The following is a 14,252-nucleotide window of genomic DNA, read 5'->3' on the forward strand; positions in this document are numbered from 1 at the left end:
GCAGACACCGACAAAGCCTGCCAACAAACCTGGCACTTTCCACAGCTAAACTGCCAAACTCCTGTTACTTTAATACAATGTCTGTTTCTAAAGTAATTCAAGTTTTAATTTGGTTACAATGTGTTTCCTGTAATCTCGTGAAAACGGCAGGAGAAGGCTTGGTCGCGTTTCACATTTCCCCCGATGTGTGGTGACCGCCTGGGCTGCTGTGTCTGGAAGGACTGAGGACATGCGGAGGGCAGGACTGTCTGCAGAGCCCAGGCACGGACGCCCCGCACACGCCCTCTCTCGCTCAGGCAAGTCCACCGCACTGGGCGGTAGAAGATGAGTAGACGGGAGCGATCAGGAGGATCTGGGGCCACACGAGTGTGCGGCACCTCCACCGCGCAGGCAGCGAAGCCAGAAAGCAGGTTCTCTCGCCTACCCTCGCGACCACGCAGGGATTTCACTTGGGGCTCCCAGGCCTGGAACCTGGAGGATGACCCCAGGGGAGCGCTTCAGTAACAAGCAATACAAGAACTAGCAGAGGCCAAAGCAGCTAAACGGAGGGGACAGATCACCGAGGGTCAGCAGTAAGGTACGGAAGATGAAACTCGGCCAAGAACAAAAATGCCCAGAGACAGTACATTCTGAGCTGACGCCAGCACTGGAGTGGATGCCCAAGCAAACGTTACAGTGTTAAAATACAACCAGTCCTACTGGCACATTAAAAAACACATCACTAGGGCGCCTGGGTGGCTCAGTGGGTTAAGCGTCGGCCTCGGGCTCAGGTCAGGACCCGGAGTCCTGGGATCGAGTCCCGCATCAGGCTCCCAGCTCCATGGGGAACCTGCTTCTCCCGCTGACCTGCTCTCTCTTTCTCTCTCTTTCAAATAAATAAATAAAATCTTAAAAAAAAAATAAAATAAATCACTATTGAAAGGGTCAACAGAATTACCGGCTGAAGTAAGTTTTACCCTGGGGCCAGCAGGAGAGAGCAGACTCCAGAAGAGCCCGCGGGCCAGGTGATCAGATCCCCAGCAGGAAGAGGGGAGGAGGGTTCCCAGCGACCTCCACTCCCTGCTCAAGGGTCCAGGCCACGGCACAGGGAAGAGGCCCCAAGCAGAGCCAGTGGCCGCCCAGCAGCAGGAGGCCAGCATTCCATTTGGCAGAATTCAAACTTCTCTCCACGGCTCCCCGTAAGTCAACTTCCTGTGACCCTATTATCTCCAGTACTGAGACCCCTTCTAGGAAATGGAACCTTGACTTACGAACAAATACCACCTCCTACTGCTGATGCCCACCCACCGTTTCCCATGCTGCTCTTCACGGTGACCTTCCCAAGAACACTCCATGTAGGGGCCCTTGGCGGGGCTCAGTCAGTGAAGCGTCTGCCTTCAGCTCAGGTCATGATCCTAGGGCCTGGGGGGCTCCACACTCAGCAGGAGTCTGCTTCTTCCTCTCCCGCTGCCCCCTCCCCCCTACTCGTGCTCTAATAAATAGAATCTTAAAAAAAAAAAAAAAGCCACTCCATGTAAAATGCAATTTAAACAGCGGGAAGTCCTACAGCTTTTGAATGTATCTAATAATCTAAAACCCAGACTACTGTGTACAGGTTAGAAAATGTGAGGACACAGTGTAAAAGCTGTGTCTGTCACATGAGGGACAAGTAGAAAAAGCCAGAGGACCGACAGCAGCAGGAGACAAAGTGTGGACGGGGCTGTGCCCGCACCGGCAACCAGCACAGGCGGAGGCTGCCCGGGCCACTGCCTCCCCTTTCAAGCCCACGAGCTACACATCCTGGCTTCTGTGGAACCAACCACCGGGAGACGGCCCAGCTTGGAACTGGCCTAGTGGTTGCTCAACTTAAGTCATCTGAAAGTAACAGAGACTGAACACTGCACCCAGTAACCGTCAGAAAATAAAATTTAGGGGCGCCTGCGTGGCTCAGTGGGTTAAAGCCTCCGCCTTCAGCTCAGGTCATGATCCCAGGGTCCTGGGGTTGAGTGCCGCATCGGGATCTCTGCTTGGCAGGGAGCCTGCTTCCTCCTCTCTCTGCCTGCTCTGTGCTGACTTGTGCTCTCTGTGAAATAAATAAATAAATAAATAAGAAAAAGAAAAGAAAATTTAACTTTCTAATGACTCGAACTGAAGCTTCTTATCTGAAACAATCCAACATGAATACACATCACAAGCAGAGGCTTCCTAAGATTATGTGTATCTAGAATTTAGGTGTGCAGAAGAGTAAAAGAAGGCATTTCAAAATAAAAGACAACAGTATTTTTATGTTATATATTAAATGTGATTTTTTTAAACATAAGAAACGTTAAATTACAAGTCCAAAAGAAAGAGGTGCCCCGGGGGCCCAGTCAGTTCACCGTCCAACTCCTGATCCCGGCTTCAGTCACGGTCCCGGGGTCCTGGGACAGAGCCCGCATCAGGCTCCCAGCTCAGCACAGAGTCTGCTTTAGTTCTCTCTGCCCCTCCTACTCATGCGGTCTCTCTTGAAAATAAAAAAAAAAATCTTAAAAAAAAAAAGAGTACAAAAGAGAAATGAATCACCTTGAACGTTAGATCCTCCATAATCTAAAAAGACACCACCGCTAATGATTAGTAAAATGCCTGAAAAATCCTTTAAATGCCGTATCAGCGGAAATCACAAATAAATTAATCTCAGTTGTTCCTACTGGAAGGACGGAGCAGTGAAAGTAGATGTGCAACTGCAGACTCAGGACGTATTCTCAGGTGCAGCTCAGAGACGGAAAAACCACCAACAGGCAGGTAAATCACGAATCTACAAGAAGCCTAAGAACTTCATAATAGGTTTTGAGATGAGACAGTTTCCCCACCCAGAGCCTTCTCCATGTCTACCCTCCATTAAAAACTTCTTAAAAATCTTGCCACGACTATTAAATTAGAAAACCGGACTTAACACCCCATCCCAGCATCCCTTCGGAGGAGCAGCAGGGTCCAGGTCCGTGCGCGCTACAGCTCACTTCATCTCTCTCCACCGTACGCCACTCACATTCGTTTATTTTAGGGAACAGGAAACACCTACTGAACTCTGAAGCCTCAGCACTCAGAGCTACTTTCAAGAAATCAGCTACTTCCACCCAAGCTGAACTCACTCCGCAAAAAGAATGCTAAAAGCTTCCTCAAGATAATGCCCTCCCCTATTACAGCAAGAACACTCCAGGGCTGGACTTTATCCTGAAAATGCTCCCCTTTCTCTTGTATACCTGAGGATCAAGATGGAGACCGTAGGTTCCCCAACACCTGTGCCAAGTTCCCTTCACTGCGGGCTGCCCAGAGTAGCCGTAGGACAAAGAGCCGACCACCAAGGCTTGCTGCCCGTAGATCGCGAGCTGTTGTTACCAGGGAAATGACAGCAGGAACTCTGCGTTTGGACGATCTGACAGGAGGTACCTAGGACTCCTCTCTTCCCACCTCCTAGTTCTTGCAAGGAGAGCAGACATAGTTACATTCTTTTACTACTCTGTGCTCTGGCAGCATTATAAATGCACATTGGAGGACGCAGATACATCAGTACAAAGACCCGGTAGCTGCCGGGTTTGAGGGAAACAGCAGCCAGGTAAAATACAGGCGTGCTAGCCGTGCACCTGAACTCAAAACCCACTTGGTGATCAGGTATTTATTCGGTGTGACCTCCCGCACCGCTCACTGAACCCTCTGGTCCATGGTCTTGTAAACTATAGATACTCACAACTGTTATAACAACATAACTCTTCACATCATCTTACCGCAGTAATAGTCCCCTCATGGGGCTGTTGCAAAAATTAAAGCAAGAACACAACTGCCGGGTAGAGCAGGTGCTCACTGACACTCCCCCCTTTTTCTTAAGATTTTACTTTTTTGAGAGAGAGAGTGTGCACTCGCGCATATGAGCTCTCACAACCAGGGGGAAGGGCTGAGGGAGAGAGAGTTCCCCCCCCCCCCAGCAGAGAGCCTGATGCGGGACTTGATCCCAGGACCTGAGACCACGACCTAAGATAAAGGCAGACGTTTAACCCACTGAGCTACCCAGGCGCCCCACTAAGTGACCCTTTTTTAAAAAAAACTGTACTGCCTCAAACAAGATGTTTACAAAGAAACCCAGCTTTCTGGAACTGCTTCTCAGGCAAGCTTCTCAAGGGACCTAATATGGATACAAGTTAAAATGTACTTATGACAGATTCTCTTCCTATAAATGACAGTATCTTCCTGATTTTAAAAAACTTAGCATTTTTTATTACCAACTGTGAGAATTAGTATTAGGAGACAAGCTCTCAACATATCCATTAAAAATTTTATGCATATATTTCTTCTGTGTTTACACAATAAATGCCTAAGTAGGGAAGAAGATTCTTCTCTCTTTATATTTTAGATTTGCTTAACATATAAGTTAAACTGGAGAAAATATTAAAAATCTTAAGTGGGTCTACATGTCACTTAAATGTTTAGATAACATCTGGACATAAAAAATTATTAATCACAATAAAGTTGTTTTTAGTGGCAAGCTTAATAAAATCACAAAGTGACAAATCAGAATAAATTTGAAATCAGTGTTAAGGGGCGTCTGGGTGATTTAACCAATTAAGGATCTGACCTGATTTCAGCTCAGGTCATGATCTCAGGGTCCTGAGATCTACCCCCTGACCCCCATGCTGAGCAGGGAGTCTGCCTGTCTCGCGACCCCTCTCTCTCACTGCCCTTCCTTCCCACTGTACTCTCTCTCTCTCTAAAATGAACAGATCTTAAAAAAGAAAAAAAATCAGTGTAAACCCTCAAAAGTATTCATAATTTAAATGCAATATAGTTTAACTCACACACACTGTCCCACAGCACTTGCACACTTTCTTCTGCCACACTCCCCTTGTTTCAGTAACTGTTAACTGGCAAGTGTCTAGTACACAGTAGTTTCCATAAATAACAATGTTTAATGAATGAACTCAAGGTATTAAAACATATTGTACCTATTAAAAGAAAACACAATACTTTAAGGTAATCTTATGCATCAGTAATTACAGAGTAACGAATGACAAAAGCATTGATTTAAAACAAAACTAGTTAATCTACTATAAATATTATTCAGTTTCCAAAATAAATAAAACACGACACAAGTTTTCATCACTACACAGCTTTCCAACATAACAGGATCTGCTAATCGGACTTCTCTCATCTGAACAGACAAGCCATATGATGTCTTTAAAATGTGGATTTAATAGTATTCCATTAATTTAATTTCATGTAAAGTTAGGCAAATATTTAGCCTTTTAGCTATCAAATAGAAAATATCATTAAAAAGTACAATAAAATATTAGTTAAATGTCTAAATATTTCCTAGTTCCACAAAAGATATTTACTTCAATTTTACAAATTTAAGTATCTATATCTAACAATTTCCTAAATGTCCCTACCAGTACATAATGAACTACACAAATTTTTTTTAATGTCCAATATACAGACTATTTGCCCTTGTAAATGACTTGGCACATTAGGTATTATACAGCATTTTCACAATAAAACTAAGTAACTTCTTAAGAATTTTCTGAGTAGAAAATTATTAACAGGCACACATAGTGCAATGAGGTTTTCCCTTAAGGCGGTACAAGGTGTGTAAAATACTACAGCTAAGGGCGCCTGGGGGGCTCAGTGGGTTAAGCCTCTGCCTTTGGCTCAGGTCACGATCTCAGGGTCCTGAGATCGAGTCCCATATCGGGCTCTCTGTTCAGCGGGGAGTCAGCTTCACCCTCTCTCTCTCTGCCTGCCTCTCTGCCTATTTGTGATTTGTCAAATAAATATATAAAATCTTAAAAAATAATACTATAGCTAAGACTTGATTATTAAAAAAACAAAACCAAAACTTACTCTTGGATATTTAGACTTATTTTTATTTCCATCCCATTAAACTTTGTTTCTATCACTTTACCTCCTATCAGAGGAATCTTCAAACTCTTAGGTTCTACAGAGCAAGTTCTATCACAAAGCTACTAGCTGGTGCACTTCGCAGAGTGTGTGTCTGGATGGAGGTGTGCGGGGAGGGGGTGGGGCCTTCCACAACTCAAAGGAAGAATGCTGTGCTCTTAAGATGATGACACACAGGGTTCCTAACAGTGCAACAGCATATGTGAAGAGCTTTGCACAATGGCGAAGAGTGGTGCACATACACTATGTGGTACACAGTATCATGATATTCATTTATGTTACTAACTCCTGAATACCAAAACGTTTCAAAAAACCAAGACCAAAGGACAGACCACTGAAGAAACAGAGAACCTTCAGATCACTACCAATCTCCACATAATCACTGCACCGGAGCAGATTTAAGTTGTTCTGAAATTTTAACAATGCCACTGCAAAAAAGTAACTCAAAGTTGTTGTGCAAGAAATACAGGTAGAAATTAAACTCAAACCCGTTATTTTTTGTCAAAATTCCTAGAAAAATCATTGGTGAGGGATTATGTATTTTACAATGATCAAAATAAGGGGACAAGCAGTGATTCCTTTTTCAGAAAGTCTTCCTGCTTAAGTAAATACAAAACATAGAACCTGATGACAAAGTGGGAAAAGAGAAGATTCGCTGATACCCAATGGTAAAATAAGAACTCTTACACTACCCGCTTCAGTTACCCAGACTCTTCATCAAGATCCCAGGTCATGATCGGTGGGCGCTGGGCACCGGGGGAGGGAGGAAGAGAGTGCGTGTTACAAAGTAGGGAGTTTAAGTCTTACAAAATGAAAAGAGCTCTGGAGACGGATGCTGAGGATTTCTGCACAGCAGTGTGAATTTACTTAATACCATGAGACAATACATTTTAGAATTAAAACTGTAAATGTTGTTACATGTATTTTACCCATAAAGAGAATAAAAGCAAAAAAAGTAATGACAAAAAGATCCTAAAAACTGCTTCAAATAAACCAGTCTAGAGGAATATAACAAATGCTTATTTTCTAACTCCGGGATAAGGAACGTGAACACACGGAGGAGTCAGAGGTATGCTCCGACACACACTAATTAGTAACCAAGGCACGCATAAGCATTCCATGCTGCAATTTCAGAGGACCGCTCCTTTCCATGCACGTTTCAATCATCAACCCAAATGAATCGGATTCAACGGAACTGAATTAGTCTAATAGTGACCCATGCATCCATAGCCCTATGAAGTTGGTACAGTTACTGTCCTTGTTTTCCAGATAGGACACGGAGAGTTTAAGTAATCTGCCACTGTGCCTTTGCTGGTGAATGACAGGGAAGAGACTCAGACCTAAGCCGTCAGTCTTCCAAGTCATTTGCTATGTGCTCACTCTCTAATCTAAAGGACAAAAAAAAATCTAATCACCCTGTTTTAAAAAAGTCAGTGTTAAGTGCAAGTTAAGGTTTCCAAACAGTGAAAAGTTTTTAACTACCATAAGGTCAAGTCTGACCCTTGACTCGATTTCCCCCCCAGATACGACCTCTTTGCTTACATGATGTCTCCCATTAAAATTCAGCTGAAGGAAGGTACAGGTAGGGAAAGAACAGGACAGCCAGAGGTTTACCTCTTGAGGCATTACTAGGACAGCAAGTGATACTTCTAACACAAATGCTAAAATTCTTCATTTCGATTCATGTCTCAAATATGCCAAAGGGTATAAGTGTCTCTATTATGCACGATTTTGAATCACCCCTGAAGGAAAGGGGCAGAATTACAAAAGGGTTAGAGTTGACAGAAACACGTGTCAGTTCAAGGAAACACCGAGCAAAAGGACATCCAAAGCCCTGACAGAGCCATGTCCCGGGGATACTCAGGGTGAGCTCTGGAGCGAACTTTAGCATGTCCAGTGATGTTTCTTTGTAAAGCAACTACAAATGTGTGCATTTAAACACCTTATAACCGGTAACTGTAAAAATGAATTGCCCACTTTACAGAATGTAAAAGGGAAACTCAGTTTTCACCTGCACAACACCTACGGGCAAAAGGACCATGTAAAAGACAGAGATCCTGTTAACCGCAGCTAGAGTTTTTAAGCAAGGAAAACAACCCGTATTCATTCTGTCACAATCACATCCCACATCTTCTGGTCTTGGATTCTCCAGCCTAGCCATCTTATAAAGAATCTCCCAAAATAATCCGTGTAACCTGCGGCAGTCGGCCAAAGACGCGGACAGTAACACGCCTCAACACAAATTCGTAGTCCCGCTCCTTACTGTACAAATGAGAACTCAGAAAAATCACAAAGGTGACCTTGCTTCCCAAAAAGCATTGAAACTTTCTGAAGCACCAGCAAGACTGTCTCCTTGCTAACTTCCAACCGTGAATTAGAATCGAGGACACCCCCCCCCCACCTGAAAAGGTTCCGCATCCCACGATTAGCAGCTACAACTACTCCGTGTCTCAGCTGAAACGAAAACAAGTTAGCGTTTCACTTTCTGCTTTTCAACACTGTTTTCCAGCAGGCTCGGGGGGATGCGGGGCACCGGAGCACCCAGGACCCAAACCTCGGGGAGCCCGATGGCCGCTCCAGCGCGCTGGCCGCCGCCCCCGCACTGGCCATCTGGCACCTGCGAGGCGCCCCCCGGACCCCCGGACCCCAGCCGCCCCCGGGCCCCGCGCGCACCGCCAGCGGCCGTGCACGTGGAAGCGGGGGGCCCGGGCCTGCCCAGGAGCCCCGCGGCCGCGGCCCCGCCGCTCCGCTCCGCACCGCGCGCCGAGGCCCCGCGAGGACCTGTTGAGGAGGCGCAGGCCGCGCCGCCGCCGAGCCCGGCCCCAGGGGACGCGCAACGGGCCCCGCCTGGGTGCCCGCGGACCGCCCTGCCGGGCCGCGGCCGCCGCCCTCCCACAGCGAGCCACGCCGGCGCCCGCGCCCCCGCCCTCCCCCACTCACAGGGCCGCGTTCCGGCGGACCCCGACCCGCGGGCCCCAGGCCTGGCCGCGCGGGAAGGGCCGGCCCGGCGAGCGGCGCTCACGCGACTCCCCGGCTTCCGGCCCGAGCAGGCCCCGCGCGGTCCTCGTCCTCCGCCGCCGCCGCCTCCGGCCCGCCCCTCCCGGGCCCGCCGCGGGCGAGGGGGCGCGGGCGGGACCCCCGCAGGCCCCGCCGCCCCCGCGCGCCGACACAAAGCCCGGCGGGCCGCGCGGGGCGGCTGGCGGGAGGGCGGGCGGCGAGCGCACCGCGCCGGCGGCCGGAGACGCTGCAGCCGGGCCGGGCTCCACAAAGCGACGGCGCCGCCGTTCGGACGCCCCCGCCCGCGCCCCGCGCCCGCCGCGGCCGAGTCTCCCACCATTATGCTCCGGTCCTCGCCGCCGCCGCCGCCGCCGCCGCCGCCGCCGCCGCCGCGCCCGGCCCTCCCCCTCCGCGCCCGGCCCCGCCGCCGCGCCGCCTCCTTCCCGCCGCCGCCGCCGCCGCCGCCGCCCGGGCCCAGGCCTGCGGGGCGCGCGGGGGGAGGGCGCTCCCCGCCTCCCGGCCTCCGCGCCGCCTCCCCGCCTCCCGGCCCCCTCCGCGGGCTCCCCGGCGGCTCCCCCGCGGGCCCGGCCTCCGCTCCGGCCCCCCGCCCCGCCCGGCCCGGCCCCCGCCCGGACGCCCCGGCTCCCCGCCGCCCTCCCCGGCTCGGCGCTTCAGGGGCGCCATGTTGACAACCCGAGACCCGCGCGCGCCCGCCCGGGACGGAGGGAAGGCGGTGGCCCGGCTGCCGGCCGGGGGCGCGGGGGGCCGGGCGCCGCCCGCACTTACGGGGTCTCGGCGCCGCGCGGCAGGCCCGGGGCCCGGGGCGGGAAGTTGGGCCGCCGCCGCCGCCGGGGAAAGTTTGCGTCCTGCGAGGCCGCGGCGCCGCTCACATGGCGGTGTGTGCGCGGGGCGGCCGCTCGCCCGGCCCGGCCTCCTGCACCTCCGCCCGCCCGCCCGCCCCCGGACTTTATTGTGTGGCCGGGCCGGCGGCGCCGCGGGCGCGGGGTGCGGGCGCGGGGTGCGGGCCGCGGGCTCCGGCTCCCTCCGGGCCGGGCCGGCGCCGCGCACGCCCACACCCACCTTCCCTCCGTCCTGTCCTCGGCGCCCGACTCCGAATCGGCTTCAGCATATTCCTACATCCGCACACATGCACCCGACAGCGGCACACACGTGAAGGCTACGTACGTGCGGGCGCGCGGGAGCCGGGAGCCGAGCGCACAAAGCTCCCGGCGCTCGCAGCATCGTCGGGCTCGGACCTGCGGGGCCGGGGGCGATGCGGGCCCACGTCCGCTCCGGGTGGGCCGGGCCCCGCGCCGCCGTGCGCCCGCCGAGCTGCCGCGCCCGGGCGGCCGTCAGGGTGCGGGTGAGCGGAACCGGGAACCGGCTTGGGAGGTCTCGTTACTGCGATCGTCAGAGAGAAGGAGGCGCCAGGGTCCCCGGCTCAAGCACGCACACGCGGGGCCGCCAGGATTACGGGACCGCCCAGGATCCGCTGGGCAGAAGCAGCACAAATCTGTGCAAGGAGAAACGGCTTCTCTCGTTTTCGTTGGTAGCTGTGCATCTAGCGAGAGAACATCCCGACGTACGGTTGACTAAGCCTCAGAGACAGGCGGACGGGTATGGACAGACGTCACGTATTTTCCCTGATGACCTTTCTCCACTGGGGGTTCGGGAGGAAGACCAGTCAACCCAGATTTCTAACTCTGGTTCTCCTTGGGCATAAGCACCTGAAAATCACTGGGAAGAGACTGTGCAAGAAATCTCGGGATTCCAATCCAGCTGCTCTGTTAAGAGGGAGAATTTAGAAACGGGCACTACTTGCACAGGTGTTCTGTGATGCACCCCAGTCCAGAAAACAACCTTTCAACGCAGCCCTGCTTCTGATACATCTCAGAGAGTTTTTGGTTAGATCAAGACATGTCGCGAAATAATGTTAAGTCATTTTACACATAAATATATCATTAAAATACAACAGATGGGTGAAAAGGTGTCAGAAAAAACCAAGCCCTACCTGGTTTGAATGCTGGGCCAGGAATTCTAGCAATGAACAGCTTTAAGTAAATTACCTTTTCTTTTTTTAAATGAAGTCATCTATAAAATATAAGACCATATGGTTCTGTGTATTTCATGGAGGCTGCTCAAGTAAGACAAATTCATGTAAGTATAAAAGGAAGCTTACCTTTAGGAAAGAAGTGACCGCATAACTCCACATTTTTTTCCAATTCATTGTACAGGCATCATCTCAATGTTTGTACCCAGACACTATCTCTCATTCTATCTAATGTAAGTTAGTTTATTCCTGGATTTCCTATTTGTTTTGCCTAGAATTTAGCCCTTGGTTCCATGTTACCTCCAGAACAGGTTTATTTACCTCATTTCCTTAGCTTGGTGAATATGAAGGGAGGGGAGGGGGATGTGGTCTGAGCCAGTGGTTTGGGGCCAACAACTTGGGGTGTAGAGTTGGGGAAGGCCCAGAAGACCAAAACAGTTACTTCCATACAACTCAGGTTATAGCATGAAATTACCTGCAAGAGTGCAAAGAGAAGGCAAGTGTATCAGAGAAAAGAGAAAAGGAAAAGTGGTAGGGCACGAAGTGTACTTTGCATCAATGAGCACATGTTTCAAAGACTTAGCACCACCCAACAAAGGACCCACAACAGCCCTAGTTCTTTCCAGACTCCACCAGCATTTTCTACACCGAACCTAATGCTTGGCTTGATCAGCAGACTACTTTTTCCAGTTTCTGCTTTAAGAGGTATTATTTACATAGAAAAGACATGAATTATCTCACAAATTGATATGGAAAATACGTCTCTTTAAAAAATAAATCATGGGGCACCTGGGTGGCTCAGTGGGTTAAAGCGTCTGCCTTCGGCTAGGCTCAGGTCATGATCCCAGGGTCCTGGGATCCAGCTGGCACCCGGCATCCAGATCGCATCTCGCTCTCTGCTCAGCCGGGAGCCTGCCTGCCCCCCACTCCCGCCTCTCTGCCTACTTGTGATCTCTGTCTGTCACAGAAATAAATAAAATCTTCAAAAAAAAAATAATAAATTACATCCTTACCTTACACTGAGAAGAACCCAATGACCTAAATATTGTAAAAACTAAAAATCATTTTCCAATAGTTAGAAGAAATTGTGGGTGGATAGTTGTAATAATGGAGGTGGAGAAGACCATCCTAAGAGCAAAAGCAATAGTTTTTATCACAAAAGGTAAGAGTGATAACTTTGGCTGTATAAAAATATATGAATCCTGTAAGTCAAAACCAGATACAGACCAAATTTAAAATATGCCCTTTGGTGTTACAACTTTGACCCTTTATAAAGAGGGGTCTTCTAACACCCTCCCTCCTGCTTTGTTCACATGTGAAGATCAACTCAGGTGTCTTGGGACTGGTGGAGAGGGATACTTCACAGTTACAATGCTGGGGACTCCCTTGAGTCCCCACCTCGGTGTGTTTCTGGTTTGCTAGTATGTAGCAATGTGTTCACGCGCGCGCCACGGGAAATGCGTTGCTTTTATTCTGCCCTTGCTATTATGTTTCATGTTACCTTCTTGTTTTTGCATTAAAGATTGACTTGAGAACATAGTCTTAAGTATGTAATGCAGAATAAGTATGAAAAAGCTTCAGGAATGCAGATGAACAGCATATTATAGAGAAATTGGTAAATAGAAAGTGTTACATTGTATCACCTTAAGTAAAATAAACAAGTGAAGTAAACAGGTCCATTCCAGTGTTTTTCATGAATGGTGGCTCCAGAACTGATAGCGTTTCTTCTGATTTAAAGTAATAGCAACTGCATTTTCAACTTACGGGATTTTTTATAAAGACTTTATTTATTTATTTGACAGAGAGATAGAGAGCACAAGTAAACAGAGCGGCAGGCAGAGAGAGAGTGAGAAGCAGGCTGTCCGCTGAGTAGGGAGCCAGATGCAGGGCTCCATCCCAAGACCCTGTGATCATGACCGAGCCAAAGGCAGTTGCCGCGCTGACTGAGACACCCAGGCGCCCCCTACAAGAATGTTTTTTTCAACAGCAAAATACCTTTGTAAGTGGAAGACTGTATAAGTAAAATTAAAAAGCAAACTGGGAGAATGTGTGTATATAAATACATCTGTAAGAAATGGGGGCCGAGGAAACAGTCCTTAGATGCATAAAGCAGGGTGCCTGGTGTCGCCGTCAGTTGAGCCACTGACTCTTGATTTCTGCTCAGGTCGTGGTCTGGGGCCCATGCACTGGTGCAGAGCCTGCTTGAGATTCCCTTTCCCTGTCCCTCTGCCCCTCCTGCTCATGTTTTCTCTCTCTCAAATAAATAATAAAATAAATCTTTAAAAAATAAGAACCCACTTCACATCATTAAGATATACACCAACATTACCCCACTCAGAAAAGGGACAAAAGTCATTAGTAATTTAAAAAAGAGGAAACATAAACAATTAGCGAACATTGACCAATATCCAAGTTAACAATAAAATGACAACACAACAGGGCCCCCTGGGTGGCTCAGTGGGTTAAAGCCGCTGCCTTCGGCTCAGGGCATGATCCCAAGTTCTGGGATTGAGCCCCACATCGGGCTCATTGGGCTCTCTGCTCAGTGGGGAGCCTGCTTCCTCCTCTCTCTCTGCCTGCCTCTCTGCCTACTTGTGCTCTCTGTCTGTCAAATAAATAAATAAAATCTTCAAAAAAATAGCGACAACACAACAGGACACTGTTTTTCTTCAAATGACAGAATTCTTCATGACGCTATTATTGAGGGTGAGAGAAATGGTCACTCGCCCACCACTGAGCTGACATGGTATGAACTCTTGCAACAGAAAGAACCCGAAACACAGTCCTGTCTTTGACTCCGGGTCTCCACATGTAGAACCTTATCGTAAAGATTCTCTTTGAGAGACAGGCAACAATGTATGAACACATTGTTCGTGCTCGTCCCTACTTAAAACCAACAGTTTTTCTGCTGTATCTTGAGTAAAATCAAACGCTGTTCTTAGGCATACACGCACGGCCTGGGACCTTCTGGCACTCACTTAGTCCTAAATTTAAATTCATTATGTGTTTCACTCCTGTCTCCCTGACCTTTGTCCCAGCTCAGAACGGTGCGAAGTTTGTTCCCTCATTGTAGAACATCTTTCTCCCGCCTTCCTGGGTATCTACCCTCAAGTATTTATCTCCCGAGGGATCTATCTGTTCAAATGCCGCTTTTTCCAAAACGACCTTCCTGAGCTCTAAACCGCCTCGTTGTTTATCCCCATAACACAACATGATTTTTAATGATACATTTACCTCAGTTCCATACAGTGTTTATAGGGTTAGTGTTTTGGACTGGTGAAAAGATTTGTTTTCTACAGAA

The 14,252-nt window shown here is 49.1% G+C and overlaps 1 protein-coding gene across 23 annotated transcripts in view; it reads right to left on the reverse strand.

Annotated features, from left to right (window-relative positions):
- Positions 1-10,549, reverse strand: part of ZMYND11 (zinc finger MYND-type containing 11) — a 114,324-nt gene extending 103,775 nt beyond the window's left edge. For 3 of the 23 annotated variants that reach the window (XM_082739807.1, XM_082739803.1, XM_082739817.1), the window contains exon 1: positions 10,087-10,385. The gene's annotated coding sequence lies outside the window, so the exon portion shown is untranslated. Of the gene's footprint in view, positions 1-8,844; positions 8,972-9,238; positions 9,391-9,687; positions 9,867-9,981 lie in introns of those variants that run through there. The other 20 variants (XM_082739811.1, XM_082739799.1, XM_082739815.1 and 17 more) reach the window with 15 other exon arrangements.
- Positions 10,550-14,252: the final 3,703 nt, after the last annotated feature.

Source organism: Mustela nivalis (genome assembly GCF_964662115.1).
Source record: "Mustela nivalis genome assembly, chromosome: 7".
NCBI classification, from domain to species: domain Eukaryota; kingdom Metazoa; phylum Chordata; class Mammalia; order Carnivora; family Mustelidae; genus Mustela; species Mustela nivalis.